A 22217-nucleotide genomic window follows, 5' to 3' on the forward strand; every position below is an offset into this window, starting at 1 on the left:
CCGCAAACGGGGGGACAGCGGCAGGCGGGTGGCACAGCGGGCAGCGCCTTCGGGGGGGACAGAGGATGTGTAAGGGCTCCCGCCGCAGGGGGAGCGGGGCGGCTGCCCCCCGCCCCGCCGGGGAGAGGCACCCCTGTCGGAGCCCACCGGGGCCGGCCCGGGGCCCGACGCAGCCCCTTGGCGCCGCCGGAGGGCGGGTGTCACTGGCGGGCGGCCGTCCCCCGCCCAAAACGCCCCCCGGTCTCACCGAAGGACGCGGCAATGTTGAAAACCGGCGCCCCTCAGCCCCCGCCGAGTACCGAAGCCCACTGGCGTCCCGCAGTCGGCGGTCCCGTCCCCGGGGGGGCGGGAAGGCAGAGGCGCCGCCTGCCCTCCCCGCCGCCGGGCCGGGCTTCCGAGCCGCGGGGGGGCCGCAGCTCCCCGGGGCCGGCCCAGCGGCTTTTCCCGCCGAGCGGCGGCCGCTCCCGGCCGGAGCTTGTGCAGCGCCCGAGGGGAGCGGGCGCGCTGAGGGGGCGGGGGCGGCCCGGCGGCGGGGGCGGGAGCCCGGGGCTGCCTCTGGGCGCAGGGGCAGGCCGGGCGGGAGGGCCTGGCCCCGAGGTGCCCCTGCCGGCACCGCTGCCGCCCCGCAGCACCTGCCTTCGCAACCCCCCCTCTGCCCTCGTCCCTCCGTCCCGCACCTGCCGGGAGCTGCCGTGACGGTCAGCCCGTAGCGCCCCATCGGATGGCACCCGAAAATCAGCGGGATGCGCGCTGCGGAGGGAGCAAAGTCCCCTTGTTAAAGGCGGGGAGCAGACTCTGGGTGCAGCAGCTGTACCTGCCATCAGCGCATACGCTTGCACGTGCAAACTGTCAACGAAAATCCGCATTGGAAACCTCCACGTAAAACCGCCGGTCCTGCTACTGGTGGTTGCAAAGCACCAGAATCGGTGCCCTTTCTGTGCTCCCTTCTGAGGTGACCTGAGCTACAAATACGAGCGTATATTTATCTCAGATGCAATGAACCTTTTGTTTGACCGCTTAAGTAAACCTATTTGTGTATATGAATATGGTGAATCTCTTGCAATAAAGAATTAAGAGGGTCTGCTCCTCTGGACTCTTCATTCAAGGAGTCTTCCGCTCTGCATTTTTAACAAGACTGCTTGCGTTAATAAGGATTATTCTAAGGACTGCGTGACCTCATAGCGGCTGTGGAACAGGCAGGCAAGCTTATGAGTTTTATTAACAAAGTATCACAGCAACATGACGGCATCAAAGGCTTCCCAAGGAAGGACCATTTCAGGGACCTGGGCGTTAACTTGCAGACAGGCAGATAGATATAGGACAAAAAAATAAATTTAAGTACATTTTAACACTTCACAAATATGATCAACATCCTCTGTGATATAAACAGCTGTCATTTTTTTAATTCTATGGAGGGAAAGGGAATGAACCTTTAGGTAAAAAAATTCCGTGTTTTGAAATCTGACTCTAGTGAAATTCCAAAGAGGCCAATGGGTGTTTTGTCTGGTAAATAAAAATTTCACCTTGTTCTTGATATTGCATCATGTTTGCGACAAAATTGTTTAAATGTATGCCTCCCTGACTGTGTTTACACAAAAAAGATGCAAACAAAAATCAAACCACAGTTCTCCTGGAAAATGGCTTTCTGAAGTGATGTGCAATGTTTCTGATAAGCATGCTAAAGAAGATCGTAATTATTACGTATTAACTATTATTATAACTTGATATATTATTATTAAATAATATTTTAACTTGGCCATGGCCTGGTTTAGGAACATCATACTTTGTGTGTGTTGGTATCAAATTTCCCATGGTTTTGGGGCAAAAAGAAAAGACAATCTGGAACATGTTCTATTATAATGCTTTTTCCATTCCTTTCCTATATAATTTTCTTACATTGTTATGTTTATCCAGAGAATGTATGTCAAGACTAGAGCATCTCATAGGTGCTTTCCTGTTTGAATTTCCAAGTCCTAAGAAAGGAGTGAGCTCCTTTTATCTTGCCTTTCTTTCCTTGTCTCCCTTAGTTACATACATACATGCATACATCATTAGGAAGAGATGATAATCTCTAATTTGAGTAGGAAACATCTGCAGTTTTTTCCTCAGAATTAGAAATTTTTAGAACTGTAGTGCTGACACGTTCAGTCTTTACAAAGCTACAGTGAGCTTGCGTGGTTATACACACACTGTGTAATCTTGACATATTAATCTTAGAGTCTCCTGATGCATTTCTTACGTGTGTTTTAGATTTCTCATGTCTGTTGCTTGAGCTTCCCTGGCTTCCTGAATCACCTGTTGTAGAAGAATGGCTGCAGAAGCATGGCCTTAGAATCTCTGAAGATCTGCACAATCCAGGCCTGGTATTAGAATAGGCCTGTAATCAGAATTGTACTGAAGTTGCTGTGCTGAAGTTAACGAGAAAGGTGGCCTTGAGCTATTCTTGAATCCTGAGACCAAGTAATTACGTTGTGCCAACAGGCCGTGGCTGTAACAAGATACAGCTGCTGGGAAAGCAGGTGCAGGGCCAAGAAAGATGGGGACCGGTATGGGAAAATAGGGAGTAACAAACTACAAGGCTGAAGCACAGCAACACAATTAGCTACGTGGATAGAATGCTTATTTTAGTCATGATAATTAGGGGTGTGAGAACCGCGCGCGCTTAGAGACTACTAACCAGTTACATTTCTGCTTTACGAATATGCATGTGTATCGGTTCTATGTAAGTAGTGTTAGAAACTGATAAAGTTGAGCAAGGTGCATAACTCATATTGAGCGTCTTCTTGACTCCGGCGAACCCTTCTTCCAACAACCTGTAGTTTCCTAAAGTAATATCCTCCCTCTTATAAGGAAGACACAATTTTTATCTGAGCCTTTAAACAGGCTAAGTACACGTTTTTGCACTTGACTGGTCTCGAGTGTTAAAGGCAATGGGGTATGTGCATCAGTCAAGGCCGGTAATGTTCAGCAGACTGCCAGTTTAGGGTTCCAAAGACAATTGTTTTAATTTGATTTTTCAGCCATGTAAAACCAACATCAAATTCTCCAGGCGATCTGTTCTCTATTTGGGCTGGTTTTATGTTCAAGCAACCAAGGTAGTTGCCAAAACCCCACCACCCAGGATCTGGAGAAATAGACTACATTAGATAAAAGTTATTTAAAGTATAGCTGAGAATTGGGAGTAAACCTTGTCTTAATCCTTTGCCCTGAGTTCCCCAGTGTGAGTGCAAGTCTAATGCTGGTTCTACCTTCCACAATCAAACTGGAAATGTTGAGCTAAGGGAATAAAAAATGACAAAGTTTTCTCTAAACCTTACAACCCAAAAGAAAATCACAAAGCATGGATTAAAAATGAACTTAAACCCCAGACCGGGAATGAATGCCATAACATATTATAGAAAGTACCGGTAAAGTCTCTGAACTTGATTTTAAGAAAAATATACTTTGTTTAAATAACCTATTTAAAGTGTTACCACATGTGTTTGTTTAGAAGCTCTAATCAAGTCTTCCGAACCCTCTGTTTGGCACTGAGCAGACCCCATCCAGGATGCCGTGTCCCATTCTGTGCGCCCCAGTGTGAGAGACACATGGGTGTACTGGGGTGGGTCCTGTGACAGGCCACAAAGATGGTGAGGCCACTCAAGCATCGGATGCAAGAAGAGAAGCTGAGAGAGCTAGGACTGTTCAGCTGCAGGGAGAGAAGACTCGGGGGTATCTTTTCTCGTGTGTTACTAGCTAGTGTGGGGAGTAAAGTAAAGCAATTTTTTTTTTTAAAATGCATATGGTGAATTTTACTGATTTTTGTTTAGAAGTGTAATCAGCGTATCTCTTCATTTGCATCACATGTTCATGATTGGCAGATTGCTGCTATCAGTGTTTTGAAAGGCACTGAATTAATAATTGAATGCTTAATGAGTCTCAGCTAGGTGACATTAGAAAATGCATTTCCATTCGCTGAGGAAATCATTCTGGTACTGAGCTGAAGAAGCTGCTTTAGCTCATTTATTTGGTTCCTTCAGCTCAGAAAGGATCTTCAGAATGTCAGCGTAATTGCTTGCTCTATCCAAGCCATATCAGGAAATATCTCATGAACATTTACCAAAGCAAATTCTGAATAAACTTATGAAACAACTCATGGTGCACTGTTTTTAATGAGCACTCCTGACTTTTCCTTTTGAGTCATACGCCCTTATTTTGTTAGCCTTTTTTCCACTCCCTCATTTGCACTAAAAGGTGTAATTGTTGTTGTAAAAGTTCTTAAGAATCCAGTTTCTGGCAGCTCTGTAAGACATGTTTTCTTTGTTTTCTGCTTTGGTAGTTAACCCTGCGCTGTGTTTGAGCAGAACAAAGGTGTATAATATTAGCGTACAGAAGACACGACAAACCACATTTCTTTAGTAAGGCCCTATTCACCAAAACCTGAGTTCAAATGCCATATTCATCAGGTCAGGTACCTGTACGCTTGCAGAGTGTGCTGGAGGAAGGTGGCCTGGAGCCTGCACTTACCTGCCTTGTTGTGCTGGACCCGAAGGCTTCTGTGAGCTTCTGGAAGCAGCTGCTCCTGGCCCGGCAGCAGCTGTACCCACCCACCTTATTACACCTGCCTTGCACTGCAGTCATTTCTCAGGTATATTCAAACTCTTCAGCCAAACCTGATTTTGCTATTTAAAAGGCAAGAACTGAATGCAAAGAGTTCAAAAGAAGCAAAAGAGCTAGAAATAGCTTCATATTAGAGTTCTGAGAGGGATTATGAGAGGGTTTTGGTGTAAAACTCTAGTATGATCTCAGAGGATGTTTTGAAATCCGCAACAAATCACTTCTCACAGAGACTGGATTAAGATCTGTGGAGTAGAGTAAATGCAGTTACAGGCCTTTACTACATCACAGAAAGAAATTAGTAAGAAAACCTTGAATTATTATTATTTTTATTATTGTTATTGAAACAGTACATATTGTGATGCTTCAGTCTTTCAGCTCCATTGTATAGTTACAACTGCAAAGATCAGAGATGCTCTTGTAATGAACGCATAAGCTATGTAATCTCTCTCTGGCTTTTAGTACTTCTCTGGATCACAATGCTGAAGTAAAACCAGAAGAGAACAGAAAAGCCTGAGGATTTTGGCTAAGCCATTGTTTCCCAGCGAGCATGCAGCAACTGAAAAAAAAGCAGCACAAAAAGAAAAAGGTGGTGCTGGGTGGTGTCTCTGAGAATTTGTGCTGTATTTGTTTTTCTTCTTTTTAAATAGCTTTTATATATTTTGGATCTGTATTGACTTTGGCTCGCCTGAAACTTCTATATTATAACTACTAACTAATTAACTTGCATTTTAATCTGTCACACGTTTTTTTACCACCTCATTTCCTTTTCAGTATAGCTCTCCCTGCAGAGAAGAGGTACTTGCAGAGATTCAGAGGGAGGAGGCTCTGTTGGAGGGAGGTTTGATAGGACTGAGTGTAGGAGGGTGAGCAGGACAAGTAAGAGGAGGTGATCTTCATGTCCTGGAAGGAAGGAGAGGGACTGTATCAAAACAGTGAGGTGAATTTAACAGAGAACAGAACCGCAGAAAGCGGAAGCCATGGGGACAAAGAGACTGTTTTAATAGAAACAGGGATCAATGGCAAGGAGGTGAACAGGGAAACAGCCCATACAGAGAAGTAAAGAATCAAGGGAATCGGTGTTTTAGGAACGGAACGAAAAGAGAGTGAAAAGATTTAGAAGACTGCAGCATTTACCAGGCTCTTCTAAACTGCAGTCTTCCATAGGATTATAATAACCATATAGCAAGGAACATTCTTTTACATATTTACTTACTTTAAGAAATCACAATAAAGTGATCAAGGATTGTCTGAATAGATGAGCTATGGTATTTTGTATATCAAGGCACTCAAACTGAGTACTTTGCAAGGCAGCCACGTGCTGGCAGACAATAGCTTACAGTTAAGCATCAGGCATTGTGAAAGTTAGTATTTCCTGAAGATACAAATCTTTTTGCATAATCCTTTCTATATTATCCCCTACATCCTATCCCTACTACATTTATGACACCAGAGATCCACCACTGATCTGATTACTCCAGTCAGCACCAACTGAAAACAAAAAAAAATCGTACCTCCTCCTCAAAATGCTGTGAGTGTCTAGCTAACTCTGAGGAAAATAGGAGCTCTGCAGAAAATCTGGAATCTGGCAGACGGGGTCAGATGTGGTATTATGACGTGGCAAAAGTTTGACTGAACTTAAGAAATTAATTGAGCAAAGGTAGATCTTAACAATTTCCATGGCACGATGTCCATCTCAGTTTGGCAACGCTGGACCAGATGGTAATTCACTGATAAGTGGTGCTACTGACGTTACAGCAATTAATCTGTTGGAAATGCCAAAACGGAACACAAAGCCAGTCACAGCTATTACCTAGATGAATACCCTGTGTGAAAAGTATTTTCTTTGTGTTAATAAGACTGAATTGTGGGACAAGTCGATTGAGTTGTGTAGTAACTTAAATATGATTTCAAACTATCACCCAAACCTGCCGATTATAACGTTTCCACTAAAAGCTAGACCACTACCTCTCTGCAGCTGCCAGCCACCTGCTCACCTAGCTAAGGGATAAGCTAATCTGTTCCCCTTAATGAGGATTAGCCACCATTATGGAAATTTATCTACAGATAAATGAAATTAAACTTGTGATACACTATTGTACTTTATTCAAAAATCATCAGTATGCTAGCACTTGGAAAGCTTGCAAAAATTCTGAGCCAGATTCTGACTTGCTGCAGCCACATTGTCCTGAATGAGTATCTAGAATCATCTTTCATTACTGCTATCTACTGCAGAGTTTCACATACATACTTAAGGATTGTTTCACTGCACTGGTACTTCAATCCTGATAAATGCACAAAGGCCCCACGGATCCAGAGTTTTTCCAAAATTTAGTCCAGTGCTTCTCATAAATCCTAAATTCACACAGAAATTTTCAAGATAAAACATTCCTGATAGACTTTGGTTTTCGAATTCTTGTCTGGAAGGCTAGAGAGATGTTTGATAGGATTGTTTTAATCAAGTACCCACATCAGATGAGGAAGCTGTACGCTTCAGATCAGTGACAAATGCCAAAGGAGGAGGCAAAAAGAGTAGAAGGTTAGCAACGCACATGATTTTGTCATTATTTCTAGGCTGGTTAGGAATGGCCATTTTTCATATGGGAGCAGAGAGATGAGAGAATGCTGCAAAAAGAATCACAGGATTGTGATTATCTAACAGCCAAGCGGGCACTGGAAACCTTTAGGCAGAGCCTCACTGATTGTGGCACATGCCGGCACACAGACCTCTGCCAAGCAGCCTGCTGTCCGGGAAAGAGCCAGGAGCCGCTGCTGTGGCGGTGGCTTTCAACAACGACTTCAGCTATTGCACTTCTTCTTCTTCAAGCCTGGCCAGGGTCCCCAGAGCACGTACCAGAGGTCTTTGTGTAGGTACTCAGTGAATCCTCCTTCAGTTAGTACGGTTTGTGTGATACCTCATATATCTGAGCGAAGACTAACAAGCAAGGCTATTCCACATTCTACGCTTTGATAATTCTGAGATAAAATCATTATGTCCAAGGCGGATTTTTTTTCCAAGACTCTTGCCTTTTTTTGAATTCTAATTTTTTAATTACTTTGTCAAATTCACTACTAATGGGTTCCCTTTATCATAAAAAAGCTACCTTCTTTCTTCATGTTACGTTCCTTTGTTACGTTCTTATGAGCTTGCAAATCTGTAAGCACTTTTCTCCATTTGCAGGCCAATGTGGGGAGGTCAGAATGTTTATAAGGACCTGGAATTCCAAAAAATTCATTTTGTATTTTCGTTTTGATTATTGCCACTTAAGCATAATGACAACATCCATCCAGTTGAAAGTTCAGTTGCATTGGAAATTGCTTTTTTTTTCAGTGAACCACTGCTAATCAAAAATGTATGAGCAATGTTTCATAAGTAAAAAAGCAGTAAAATAGTCTCATAAGTAAAATAAAATAAAAAATGGAGAGTGAACAACTTTCTGTTCTAACGTGGCCATCTGTCATTTATAAAGACATCACCCCATTAACCTGTCTAATCAACTCCATTCTTTTTTCAAAGTTGGTTAAGTAAGTTTACGAGGAGACGTGGATGTTCTCTTGATTAAATCTGTTGTAAAACAGCCTCCCTGGTGTTCTGCTTTGTGTGCCTTTACACATATAAAGGTAATTACAAGTACATATCACTACTGTAAATTCCATGCTTGTCATATTACAGTACATGACATTTTCATTTCCTCCTGGTGAAAATGAAATCCGATATTTTCTGTTCAAGCAATAATGACCAATTAGAATTCGTTATTATTAATGTTCGCCCTAAAGTGCTCCAAGTCATGAGGTGGTTTCCTCCCAGACAGTTGAATTTATAATGTGGAAAAAAGGGGTTTGACATGTTGCTTTACTACCTTCAACCATTCCCTCTCCAGCCTGGTTATTCCTTCAACAAACTGGGAGATCCCTATGGAAAACCCACAACGTAGGGAAGAATATTACTGAGTTCAGGTTTAAAGTGGGGAGCTGAAATAACTGATTCTTCTCCGCAGCAACTTCTGAAGTCTGTCTCTGACCTTTCCTCCCTGACATTTTGGTTTTATTGCAGGGACCAAAGCTTAGCTCTCTTGCAAGTAAATGTAGCCCTGCATAAATTGGGCTCAATTAATTTGCATCAGTTGTGATGCAATGTGGTCAGCTGTCTTCATCGGGATTTCCTCAGTGCCTTCAGATCCTACCAGTCATGGGGAAACTACTGGAAATTGACCCCTCAAAGAACCAGCCAAGCAATGAATTCCAATAACTGTGCTCTGCCTGGGAACCACAATAGGAAGGCTTCTACCATATGAAGTCAAATTTTATGTAAATACTGAATACGTTTTAAACGCTTTACCAGTCACTTAAATAGGTTCCAAATAGGTTATATTTAATAAAATACCAGCTTTATCACTGCCAATTTCAGCACTTCAATAATTTTTTTTTATTGCTTGATTCTTCTGTTGTTTAAAATAAAATGTGGGTCCTCAAAAGAAAAAATTTTTTTAAAGACTCTTCAGTGGTGATGGAAAGCACGTTTATTTTCAGAGGAGTACTGAGCACTTGGGCTGAGAACCAAATCTCTTTATATTCTATGTGAAATCTTCCCTCTAGAAACCTTCCTCTCTAGAGGTAAAGGCAGAGACAGGCAACGCAAAAACCCACAGCAGAGAGAGGAGGAAAGACAATTCTATATCACATGTGGAGCGAGAAAGGGTTAAAAAAGAGCAAGCAGTTGGAATTATGTCATGACATACCAGATGACAGAAAGCAGATGACAGCTTTTGGGGTGCTCCATTTGGAAGACGGAAACGAATCTGCTGTGCTCTCACCGAAATGCCATGGAGAGGGCCAGCAAAGAATCGGTTGGGGAGGATTACAGTTCAGAGAATGGCCAGCACAGCTTTTGTCAGATCTCAGGGTGTTTGAAATTCAAAGGCAGCCTAAAAATAATCAGACAAAAAATAAATATCCATAACCTTCTCTCAAGCACAGACAGAAGCAGGGCAAATTGCTCTCTGAATCTGGCAGGCCACTTTTTCCTCTCTCGCAGTCCATGAGCACATGTGGCACAGTCACAGACATGAAGGAGCAACTGTTTCATGACCTTTTCCTCTCCTCCAAGGAAACTGACACTTTGAAAAACAAGGAGTAAGCTTATGCCATCTTTACAGTGTGAAGGCAACTGGATGTAATACCGTGCAGCAGCTAAAATTCTAATCCAGTGTCGGCAATTTTAAAAACTGAGTGTATTTGCACAGTTTGAGATCTACTTTACTGGCTCTTGCCTTACAATTATTATTTTTTTTCCCTCAAAAGTGAAGGGAGCTAATAGTAGCAGTAGCAAGAGAGCAGAAGCAGCAGGGGCAGAATGAAAATTCCAAACTTCAGCTTGTGGAGGCAGCTAGCAGCCAGGATCTCGTGGGAGGGTGCTCTGAAAAGCCAAGAGCCAAGGAGAGCTGGCCAGCCTTGGAGGCTAGCCTCCCGAATGCAGAGGAGAGGCCGTCCTGAACTGCAGGAAAATGGGTGTAGATAGCAGGCGGCTGGACTGGCTGAGCAGGAAACTCCCAAGTTCGGATGTGTAAAAGGAAGTGTATGGGGCTGGAAGTGGGGGTGGGCTGTGTATGGGGCTGGAAGTGGGGGTGGGCTGTATATTGGGGCTGGAAGTGGGGGTGGGCTGTGCAGTAGAAAGATTGTGGCTAGGCAGGGACAGAGCTGGGTGTTACATGCTGTCACATGTTTCCCAGAGAGGCTGTGGAGCCCGCAACCTTGAAAATTCAAAAAAATTGAATGCCTAAGACCCTAAGCAACCCGACTGCCCTTTGAACACAGACCTGCATTGAGCAGGAACCTGAAGCAGGTGACCTCCTGAAGGCCCTTCCAACCCAAGTTACTCAATGACTCTATATTCTTCCTAGAATCAAGAGTTGTACAGGCTCAGGGTCATGTCCATCTGAGTTTCCGTTATCTCCACAGAAAGGCTACTCACAATTTTAACTTAGACATATGAATGCAACCTAGTTTAATCTTAATCCTTCTGTTTCATTTCTGGCAGTCTTTCTTTTCAAATTGTGTGAAATTTATGCACTACTATGTGGGTTTCTTTCTTGGAGGAGATGTCAGTTTTCAAAGCAGAATCTACATTGTCATGAGGATTTTAAAGATGGAACCAATTAACAGACTGATTTAATGTAAGGTAAAATTGTTTTCTTCAAGAAATACAGACCAGAGGCTACCTTTTAGTTGCTTCTTTCTATGTATATAGGCAGTTTATAAAAGTATAATGTGACATTTTGAAATAAGAGGTACTTCAGGATATGGTTAAAAATTGTCTCATTTTGGCCATTGGTTTACAAATATTTTAAGATACCCTGTCACATCAGCAGAAAAAAACCCTGTGTGTTAGCAGAATGCAAAATAGACAATATAAGAGTAGCAGGGATTTTCTACAACATTCACTACACTCCTTATTCAACAAGTTACATAAATGGGTCTAAAAATATTTACAGCAGGGAAGTGGACTGGATGACTTCTTGATGGCAATTCCTGTAAAATATTTCAGAAATTTCTTTGTCAGTGTATTACATTATTAAAGACCTGAGCCCAGCCTTGAGAAGTCATTCTGTGTAAGCCCATGCCTATTGGAATACACTGAGGTATCTTCAGTTAGAACACCATATTTAGCTGAAAGAGATCCAAAAAAAAAGGGCAAGGCGCAGGTTTGCGAATTCTGGCAGTGCAGCTGGACTGGTTTTGAGGGCAATGCCATCGGTGGTTTTTTCCCCCCTCTTTTCTTCTGAGTACGCTTCCAGTGGAATGGCAAGGGTATTTATCCATTTAAAAAGGATCTCTTTTTTAACTTGTTTGTATCTTAAAAGGATACAAAATTAAAAGAGAAGCTATCATTCAGCTGCATAGAACCTCACCGTCTGAATTTATAAATATTGTAAATTGAAGTCTTGCTTAAAGAGAGGAGCAAAAACTGAATAAAGAGTTTGCAGTTCAGCTGTAGAAAATAAACATAAGTATCTACATGTTTTTAGAGGCTTGAATCCCAGTGTTAGAAGAGCGTGAATGTCATTGGGGACTGGGTATCTTGGCAGTGCTGGGTTAATGGTTGGACTTGACGATCACAAAGGTTTTTTCCAACCTAAACAATTCTATCATTCTATCATTCTCTGTAGTATTATTCTATCAATAAGTCTGCTTTTTGAAAAAAAAAAAAAATTCCACTAAGATTATGACTGCCAGATTTCCTACACCACTTGCTACCCTCAAATATTTTTTGAGGCTCCCATTATCTTAACACAAGTTGTAAAAGAGATTATTTGGCCCTGGGACTATGTATGTGCCGGTTACTATGATGCGTCAGACAACTGGTAGTTTGAAGATCACAATTTGAAAACCCTTATGTGGGTAAATAACCATATTCTTCATTTACTACATTAATTTAACAAGTCACATTGTAAAATTGTACCGTGAGCCACTCTTGATCCTTGAGATGAAGCACGTTACTCTTCAAATAATGCTTTACAATAAAATATCTATTCCTTGAAGGGAAAAAAAAAAACCCAAACACAAAACCGAACCAAAACCCCAAACCACAGAAATATAATAATTTAACTGTGGTATCTGTTCTTTCATATTTTTAACATATCCACCTAGGACAACTGACGATTGGGTAAATAGACATTCAGCCATCTGCTTTCTAGACAAAAACTTTTAAAGTCACATTTTCTTAATTTGAAGTGGGTGATGGATAAAATGCATGAGGAAAGTCAGATTTTTCTGCCAACTACAGCATAGTGGAAATCTTCTTGCATAATGAAGTGTTAACTAAGTCATGCTTCTGCAGAATGATTTAAAGTGTGATTCCACCACCAAAAGGCTGTAAAAAAAGCAGGGCTCCATGGTGTCTCAGTAATTTCAGCATAAGATATGCTGAGTTTGCAAGGAAAAAAGGCAGGAATGTTTGGTTTGGGAATTTTTCCCCTCCTCATTTCCAGTCCTCCAAACTCCTCCTTTGGGCTTTTTACATCTCATGCATCATTAGCTAGAATAAATTATCATCAGACTAAATTGCATGATTAACTGTAGCTGAGTTGGTGGCAGAGAGAGAGAGGCTTTAATGTGCACCATAGAAAATTTGGCAAGAAATAACCTCACTAGGACACTTTTACAAAATGATCTTTTATGGAAGAATCAGAGCTTTAAGAAAAGCATCAGAGATAAAGCAAGCTTGTATAAAAAGATGCATGATATCCCAGTTTCAGGAAAACTCACTACAGTCAGAAAATTACGAGTTTTATGGATAAATTTCAGACTGTTATATAGAACACTGGAAAAAGAATTCAGAGAACTGAGAAACACACATTCAAATAAAACATTGATAATCAGTTATTTTCTTAGAAAAAAAAAAAGTAGAAAGAATAGATTTTGTGCAATGCAAATATTTTACACAGAAATGTCCTAAACCAGGTAAATCTGAATAATCCACTGAAGTGTAATCTAAAAGGGCCAAGGATTATGGATTGCAGGCGCTATCTGCACACACCCCCCCTCCCCATTCAATCTGCAGAAGTAAAAAATGAAGAGGCAGAATATAACAACCGGTCTCTATGCCCTACAGAGACCAGATTTAATTGCACAGAGAGACCATGATTTTCATCTAAACAGCTTTCTGCTCTTTAAAACACCTCCAGCCATAGATCTCTTAGTACCTTTGGCTCTGCCTGTGCAGAATCTCTCCAATCCACGCTCCAAAGCAGCAGGAGGACATGGATGGTGACTTTCTGGGGAGAAGGCAGGTAAGGCTCCTTGGCACCTCCCTTCCCTGCCTGTTCCCCGCTGCTGGGGAGGGGGAGAGCCACAGCAAAAGGCTGTGGCTACAGCAAGTAAGACAAGAAAGAGGTGACGGACTGGAAATGCAGCGTGCTACCCTGTTATTATGAACGCTGGGAAGCAATCCATGCTAGCAGTAGTTTTTTCTTCGTAATTTATGTGTTACGCCGTAATGTTTTGCTACAGTGGGATTTAAACTATTCAAAGTATTTCTAAATAACAAGGACCCACAAAGGAAGAAATCTGGATTCATACAAGGGAAGAAATCCGGATTCATACAAGGGAACAGGACAACACAGAGTCCTCACGTAAGCCAGGGTTCTAAGGAAAATATTGTCTATGAGGTATAAGGCTGCCTGCACCTAGATTTACACTGTGGTGTAAATACTTAGAGCTAGCTAAATAATGTAAATTTGAAGCAAAATCAAAAGTAGAACATTAAATAGGCTACAGTGGAGCTATGAAAAAGCATATACTCGCCAAGAATGAACACTGCCTGGCAGAGAACTCAGACCCTGTTTTTTTCTGCCTACATTACACCTGAAATGTTGGCTAATGTTACTCCAAATGACATTTAGGTTTGATTAATCTATTCCTTAACATCTGCTTGTTGCAGGCAAAAGTGAAGAGTTATACAGAACAAACCTTAATATTTTTCCTAAATAAGAGGCTTTTATGTATAAGGTTAACTTATCTGAGAAGGGGAGAGGGGAATTTAAAACAGAGCTGCTTGTTTTACTTTGCTTGTAAGGTAGGAGCAAAGAGAGATTTGGGGGCAGTATCTATTATGTATGCCTTCTGACAAAATAAAAGGGAAAATTGGGGTTTTTACATCTAGAAAGTAGTTTTCCTGATTTAGACACTAAGTAAAATGCTAATTCCTTCCTCAAACATATGTACATAAATAATTTATATAAGAATACTTATTTTGTTGTGCAGTATATTCATAAATATTAGATAAAAAAAAAATCTAAGTTTCAGAAAGCAACAAAAGCTAGCCAGATCTCTTGAGGTTTCCTTTTATTAAAATAAATCTGTAGCCTTGCTTGAATTCTTAAAAATAATTTATGTCCAGAAGTTAAACACATTTAAATAAATTGACTGTATAGCTCTTCCAAAGTAAGAAAGGTCCAAAACTACAGTCAGATTTTTGGAGAAAGTTTCTTGGTTTTATTCTGGTGTGTTAAAAAGTACATGTTAAATAAAGATGGTTTCTGTTGATTACTTGATAAAGGTTTGTATGGTGCATGTATTAAAAAAAATTGCAGGTTTCTATAGAAGAGCCTGTTTTGATAGGCACTGCCAGTTTTCACCAGTGGGTTAAAAAAAAAAAAACCAAAAAGAAGTACCACAAGGCTAAATTTCTTAGGAACACTTTAAAAAAAATCTTTGATACATGTAGCAAGAAGAAAGTGTTATTAAAAGGATGATAATTTAACTAGAACTAATAGAAATCCATTTTATTTACACTGGAAACCTGAAAGCTGAAAGGACAAGACTGAAAAAGACTCTCATTCCCCTTTTTTTTTTAAAACCGGTCACACCCTGAAGCGTTGACTGAGCTGTACACTGTTAGCTCTCCTTGACTTGAAAGTCGCCTGTGCTGTGTAGTAAGGGGAGTGACTTCTCCTTTCCTCTAACCTGTAGAAAGATCCTCGTGACTGATTTGGTTTAGGGAAGCTGAGAGCCGGCAAGTTTCTGATACTTCCACTGTCCTTATCTTGTGTAACTATCAGTAGAAAAGCATACTACAGAACCCCTACAGGGTGAGGAACCTGATTGCAAAGGCCAGTAATGTTGGGTAGTAGAGACAAAATCTCAAAGTGGTTAAGCAGTTTCATGGGAAATGGAGAAGGCTAGAGGAGAAGACAGGAAATGTTGTTTCCTTTGTGTTCCCAAAGATTTACAGGAAGCTGCACAAAACATCCTGGCTTCTGAATTATGAAACCACATTTATTCCTAGCCCTTATAAGGAGCCAAATACTCCTTTTCCCCACAGAGCCTTCCTACTACAAACGGAGGCACTAGACCTTCATAATTACAGCAAGAACTTATTTCCATGTATCTCTCAAACCCAGTTCTAGTACAGATGGACACATTTCCTGTTGGCCATAAGGAATTAGCTCGTTTTACAAGACATATAAAAAACAAGTTGCATAGCTCACCTTCTCTTCTTCTGTCTCGGGCCAGCTGCCAGGCAGCTCCCTCATGGGCCAGTCTGACAGGACAGCGGGCAGGAACACCGCTGCTTTTTACACTCTGGTGAAGGCACCTTGCTTGGGGAGTAGCAGTCTGACAATCCTTCCCCTCTGCTCAGCACTGGGGAACTGTGGCTCAGCTTTGGCAGGTCCCTATTGCAGCCGGCTGGAGCTGGCTCCATCCACTGAGGGCAGCCCCTGGTGTCTTGCCACAGCAGCCAGCCCTGCAGCACCACCGCTGCCAGAACCTTGACACATAAACACAAAAAGATAATTTTAAAAGTGAGAGGGTACGAGAAACTTAGGCAAGAATTAAAAAAACAGAGGCAGGCATTGACCCACATAGATGGAGATGTTGAATGAAAATTTTAAAAGAGGCAGGTGACAAGACATAGCAGGAGGAATTCATCAATGATCTGGGCGAGGGGATCGAGTGCACCCTCAGCGAGTCTGCAGCCAACACCCGGCTGGGCAGGGGTGCTGATCTGCTGGAGGGCAGGAGGCTCTGCAGAGGGGTCTGGGCAGGCTGGATCCACGGGCCCAGGCCACTTGTATGAGGTTCCACAAGGCCGAGTGCCGGGTCCTGCCCTGGGGTCACACCGGCCCCACGCAGCGCTCCAGGCCGGGGCAGAGCGGCTGGGAAGTGCCTGGGGGGAAAGGGCCTGGGGGTGCTGGTGGGCAGCCGGCTGGGCATGAGCCAGCACCGTGCCCAGGTGGCCAGGAGGGCCAGCAGCATCCCGGCTTGTGTCAGCAACAGCGTGGCCAGCGGGACCAGGGCAGTGACCGTCCCCCTGCACTGGGCACGGGTGAGGCCGCCCCTGGAATCCTGTGTTCAGGTTTGGTCCCCTCGCTGCAGGAGGGACACTGAGGGGCTGGAGCGTGTCCAGAGACGGGCAGCGGGGCTGGGGAAGGGGCTGGGGCACAAGTGTTGTGAGGGGCGGCTGAGGGAGCCGGGGTGTTTAGCCTGGAGAAAAGGGGGCTCAGGGGGGGCTTATCGCTCTCTGCGACTGCCTGACAGGAGGCTGTAGGCAGGTCGGGGTCGGCCTCTTCTCCCAGGTGACAAGGGGAAACAGCCTCAAGTTGCACGGGAAGGTTTAGATTGGATATTAGGAAAAGTTTTTTCACTGAAAGGGCTGTCAAGCATGGGAACAGGCTGCCAAGGGAGGTGGTTGAGTCACCGTCCCTGGAGGTATTTAAAAGGCATGTAGATGCAGCACTTGGGGACATGGTTTAGTGATGGACTTGTCAGTGCTGGGTTAACGGTTGGACTGCATGGTCTTAAAAGGTCTTTCCCAGCCTGAATGATTCCATGGTTCCATGAATTAAGCACGCGGGCCGGGTCCTGCCGAGGAGGCGCAGGACGAGACCCCGTGCCGCAGTGCCGCCTTGCTGCCGGCAGGGGGCGGCGGCGCGGCCGGGTCCAGGTGCGGGGCCCTGAAGTACCGCGATGCGGCCAGCAGGGGGCGGCAGTGAGCACGCGGCGGCCCCGCGCCACTCACACCCACGTTTCCTTACCGGGAGGCAGCGATAAGGGCGGCGGCGGCGACTGCTCCGCCTGGCAGGCACCGGAGCACCGTATTGCCGTTACCGGCGGGTAGCGATGCGCAGCACGCATGCGCAGAGCCCCACCTGCAATATGGCGCCTCGGCCGCCAGGCGGCAGCAGGAGGGACGGGACGCCACCGCGCATGCTCGGCGTAGCCCACCGGTACTGCGTTCAGGTGCCCGGGGCGCCTCCGCGCATGTGCTGAGGGGCGCGGCCGTCCCGCTCCAGGGGCCGGGGCGCCGCGGGGAGCCCCTGGGGACCCGGTCGACACCGGCAACGGAGCCGCACTGGCGGCCGTGTGCCGGGTCACCACGGCGGCACCGAGCGCCGAGCCCCGGCACCCCCGGCCGTCCCTGCCGGGACACCGCTCCCCCCCGCCCAAGCGTCCGCAGCGACCCCCGCCGCCCTCCTCGGGGCTTTCCCCGGGACCCGCCGGCCCCAGAGCCCCCACCTCCCCCCGCGGTGCCGGTCCCGCAGCCCACAGCTCCCCCCGGGCAGCCCCGCAGCTCGGCAGCGACACCCGGCCGTCCGCAGGCGGTGCAGGGTCCCGCCGCCCCGCTCACCTTGCCCCGGGGAGCCCCGGCCCCGGCGGGCCCCGCCGTCGCTGCCAGGGGCCGCAGCGGGAATCCCTCGCCCCGCCGACCTCGCCCGTTCCCTCCGCCGCTGCCGTGAGGGGACCGTCGGAAACCGGTCGGTCACGGTTTAAACTGCAGCAGTGCCAGGCTGCCCCGCAGCAGCCTCGCCGGAGAGGTGCGTTCCCCGGCCCGTGGGGCCCCTGCAGCACCCTGCCGCGGGACATGGAATGCCAACGGATCCTGCTTCATCCCTGCCCTGGGGCGGGAAAACCCACCGGACCCCAGGGCAGAAGGAACGAAGTGCCTCGAGTCACTTACAGGTGTCACAGTGGTCCCAGAGCTCAGGTTCCATTCTGGGAGAACCCAAACACAAAGGCAAACGGCTCCCTGACTGGGCTGGCACTCAGCCGTCCCCGGCTCTGCTGCCACCAAAAAGCACCACTGCTGAAGGTCGGGGTGGCTCTCCCGCACCCAAAGAGCAGCAGGAGCAGGTAGCTTTGCCAGATGGCATTAAGGGAAATCAATACAGCCTGCTTGCTCAGAAAGAAAGGTGTTGCTTTTTGTCCTACGTTAACAAATTACTGAGAAAGCTTGCTCTGGCATACTAGGGACGTGCTGCAGAAAAGCAGCATTTCAGCCGTTTCCTTTTTTCCCTCAGAATGCCTAAGCAAGGCAGAGAAGTGTTAACAGTGATAAAGGCAGTTCTTTACATGGTAATTACTCTGAGACATTTAAAGATATTTACATTAACTTACTACTACAGTCTTAGTCCCCTTCCCATCTAAGGCACTGAAAAATTCCTGCCTTTACTAGACTATCATCAAGTGCTTTATAAACTGCTGCTTGCTACAGAAGCATGGGCAATGCTGCAGGAACACTGCAGTGTTTCTGTCCTGTTACTTTACTCACTGGGGAGTTTCATCTTCCACCTTTCTTCCACAAAGCAGGCAGCACAAGATGTGCCACCCAGGCAACTTTTTTGGGCTTACCACAGCTTTCTCTTGTCTTCATGAGCCAGCTGTGTAGGGACGTGGACCCTACGTGTGCCTCTCAGAAACCAGAAAGCCTGCATGCACATGTCACCATGCAGCAGGTGACCCTCAAGTAGCTTCTTCCCAGGTGGCCCAGCATCTTGGACTCACCTCTGCTTAGACCGGTACTCGCTAGTACTGGGTGCGGTACAGGGATCTGTGCTTCTGGGTCAAACATCCATCTCTAGGGGTTGGCACAGTACTCCAGCCTCCTCACGCCCGTGAGGACGGCTTTGGGCCTGCAGCACAGAGAAGAAAACTTTTTTCAACCTAATCCATTAAAAAAAAAGAAAATAACTACAGGTGGTAGGTACCAGTACTACTTGATACTCTTAAAACAAAAATGGCTAGTAGGTGTGTATTAATAACCCCTAACGGTCCATCCGTATGGAGTGAAATGCCTCGTTTCTTCAGGCCAGGAAATCTTTTTAGTCTCAAAATGAAGACCTAGCCTGGTCCACCCATATGGAGACATTCACCTGGAGGTGTGATGGTGTTGGTATGTCTTTCTCCTGGACCGTTTTTTCCAGGATGAGTGTGATCTAGTCAGCAACCACCAGCCAGTGCGCAAGCCTCCCCTTTCTCACCAGGTCTGTTTCACGGCCACGTGCCATCAGCCTCCATCAGTCTCAGAGGCTCTGTTAGGGAAGCTCCAGGCTGCTGGCCGACGAGTCCAGAGTCCATGTGGTACAGAAACGTCTCAGCAGCAAACCCTGCTTCACAGGCAGCTCAGCGTTTGTTTGCCCAGCGAGGCTTTATAATGCTGGAAGGGCTGCTTGACTCAACATCAGCACGCCCCTTCCCAGCAGAGCGGCTGGCAGCCCTAGCCACAAGGTGGGACTTTTCTCCACGGGGCATGGCACAGCCCGGAGCTGTTCTTTTGGCTTAATGCAGGGCACGCAACCTCACACTGAAAACAGAGTGAGACATACAGACCAGGAGTAAGTTTTCTAGCTAGGAGGCGTAAGGGCTAAGAGAGCGCGGCGAGTGCTGCGAGTGCTGGTTTTCCTTCTTTGTTACCAAGTTGCAGTTAGCCACCCTTGGACTAGCAAATAGGTTCCCTGCCTGGCTAACCGTGCGCTGTTCAACGTGGACCCAAAAAGCCTACGTGATACAGGCCACAGGTTTGGACTACCTGGCCCCTTGTAGTGAGTCCAGTAATTTCCACCCAACTAAAACATCTCTTCAAAAAAGACATCCAGTTTCTCTGTGAAGAGGCTGAGAAAACTGGCATACATCTGTAACTGGTGAAACAAAAAAACAAGTGAGAAGCTCAGGAGCATGTAACAATGTACCATCTCAGCACACACAGGTAACATACCCCTTTCCTCCCAACCTATCTGCCAGCGAGATTTTAGTATTAAAAGCTCATTACTGCTATGATTAGCAGCACTTAGGGTTTGTTACAGCAATCATGGATTCTGTGACTTTTTAAACATTTGGAATTTTTACAAAGTGCTAAAAAATGCTACTTTACTACTAAAGCCAGGATTTTATTTCAAACCCTTTGGCAGAAATCATCATCAGCTGGGCTTTTTGCATGCATGTTCCATGAAAATGCAAAAAATTGCAAGTGATCATATAGTGGTGTTAGCTTTTTCTTAAAAAAAAATCAAAGTTATTAGAGTAGGAAATGAAAGGATCTATGAGCTAGACAGTTTTACCTCTGTAACATTTTTTAATGAGTTTGAGTAATTCCTTCTTTAAGAGATGGAGCAAAAATACTGCAAGTTACAGACTTTCCCCTCTTGTAGTTCTGCAGCAGGCAACTACGCTGAGGAGAAATCATGGTCTGACTCCCCTCCGGGAGGACTTGCACCACCTCCAGCTGCACTGAAGGAGGACAACAATACTGGACTTCTGTAAAGTCAAAGGATTACATCAAAATATCCCAGAGAAGAAACTCAGTTTTGAACACCAGACAAGTAATCATCTTCTGTGAGAACCAAACCCAAAGACAAATGACTCCCTGACTGGGCTGGCACTTACCCAGGCAGTGGTCCCAGGCTCTGCTGTCACCAAAAGCACCACTGTTGCACGTCAGGGATCTTTATGCCACACCCCAAAAGCAGCAGGAGCAGGTCAATGTACCATACCACTCCTCGCCAGCCTTGCAAAACTGATTGTGATATGAATCCTCGTTCATTGAAGCAGTAGCCAGCAGTGTCAGCGAATGCCAGACATCTTCCCTTCCTACAGGAAACCTAAGGAAGTAAAAATATGTTTGAGTGTCTCAAAAAAAACCTCACAGAGGGAAGAGTAAGTAGGCAGTCTCTAACTCCCTCAGGTCTGTATGCTGCTCTGTGAGGGATCCCTTTTGGACTTGGCTTGCCCAGGAGTTTTCAGCAAGCCTCGAGCTGACCTCCAGTGTTCTGCTACCTGACTTGGTTTGTCTGTCCCTGCAAGACAGGCTTGAGTGCGCCCCAGGATGGGCGGCGTGAAGCAGCCCACCTACTATATTTGGGTGCCCCAGTGGACCCAAATACCTATGCTTCTTACAGTCTTTGGTGAAACCACCTTGCTTGGGATGGTACCAAAGTCTAATGATTGCCGTTGCACAGATGGAGACCTGAAGCACAGATTTTGCTGAGGCAGAGTTGCCTGAGAGTGGGAGATCCAGGGGAACCCCGGATACTTGGAACTACTCCAGCCTGCAGGCAGCACTACTCCAGTGCGGCCCTGGGGGTTTCCATCAGACACCAAATTGGAGCAGGGAATTTAAAAATGGGTTTTCCAACCACTGGCACCTGTGGCACTGTATAGCTGATCCCTATGACAGCTGCTGGCTGGGGGAAACTGCAGCCCTGGGGTGAGGCACGGGATGCAACTGCAACGATCTTGTCTGTTACCTGCCGGCTGCAGAGAGTCTCAGCAGGACTTGGCCAATACTTGTGCTTTGTGTCCTTTTTCTTTGTGGAGTTTGCATGCACATAGTCTTTTCAATAAAATGAAAACATCTTCCAATATGAACAAGCCAGTGCAGTAGAAATTGCAATGCGACTTATTTAACTGACCTGCAGGTCATGTTACCTGATTTATTTCTGTACCAGAGTCCGAGTTATATTTCACACACCCTTTGGATTCTTGCTGGGAATAAGGAGGGCAGAGGAGCGGACACACTTCTTAGAACTGCTGTTTTCAGAGCTGGTGCCATAACTAGCAGCAAGACACAAAGGTAATTTCATCAGTGAGTAATGCACTTACAAAACCGGTTTCCAACAGAGAAAGCAATGACTCCCCTGCAGAGACAAGAGCATAAGGGAGGAGAGCTCTGGGGGGAGACAGATTTTTGCCCACGTGACAGTTCAGGGAAAGGGCATTAGAATAACTTTGTAGCCCATCTGCCATCTCACCCCCAGCTTTTGCTATTGCCTACATGTATATGAGCTACAAATACCCAGATAGCCCTTAATCCGGCCTTTGGGTAGTTTTTGCTATCTTCCGTGTCA

At 45.5% G+C, this 22217-nt stretch overlaps 1 long non-coding RNA gene across 9 annotated transcripts in view; it reads right to left on the reverse strand.

The window, feature by feature from the left end:
- Positions 1-4908: 4908 nt before the first annotated feature.
- LOC114016308 (uncharacterized) overlaps positions 4909-22217 on the reverse strand; it is a 32316-nt gene continuing 15007 nt past the window's right edge. For 8 of the 9 annotated variants that reach the window (XR_008734241.1, XR_008734240.1, XR_008734235.1 and 5 more), the window contains 4 exons: positions 21799-21924; positions 20758-20972; positions 18880-19007; positions 14567-15865 (listed from right to left, as the gene is read on the reverse strand). This is a non-coding gene — a long non-coding RNA (uncharacterized LOC114016308). Of the gene's footprint in view, positions 5156-14566; positions 15866-18879; positions 19008-20757; positions 20973-21798; positions 21925-22217 lie in introns of those variants that run through there. The other variant, XR_008734226.1, reaches the window with a different exon arrangement.

The sequence above is a fragment of the Falco cherrug genome, chromosome 1 (assembly GCF_023634085.1).
Source record: "Falco cherrug isolate bFalChe1 chromosome 1, bFalChe1.pri, whole genome shotgun sequence".
Taxonomy (NCBI): Eukaryota; Metazoa; Chordata; class Aves; order Falconiformes; family Falconidae; genus Falco; species Falco cherrug.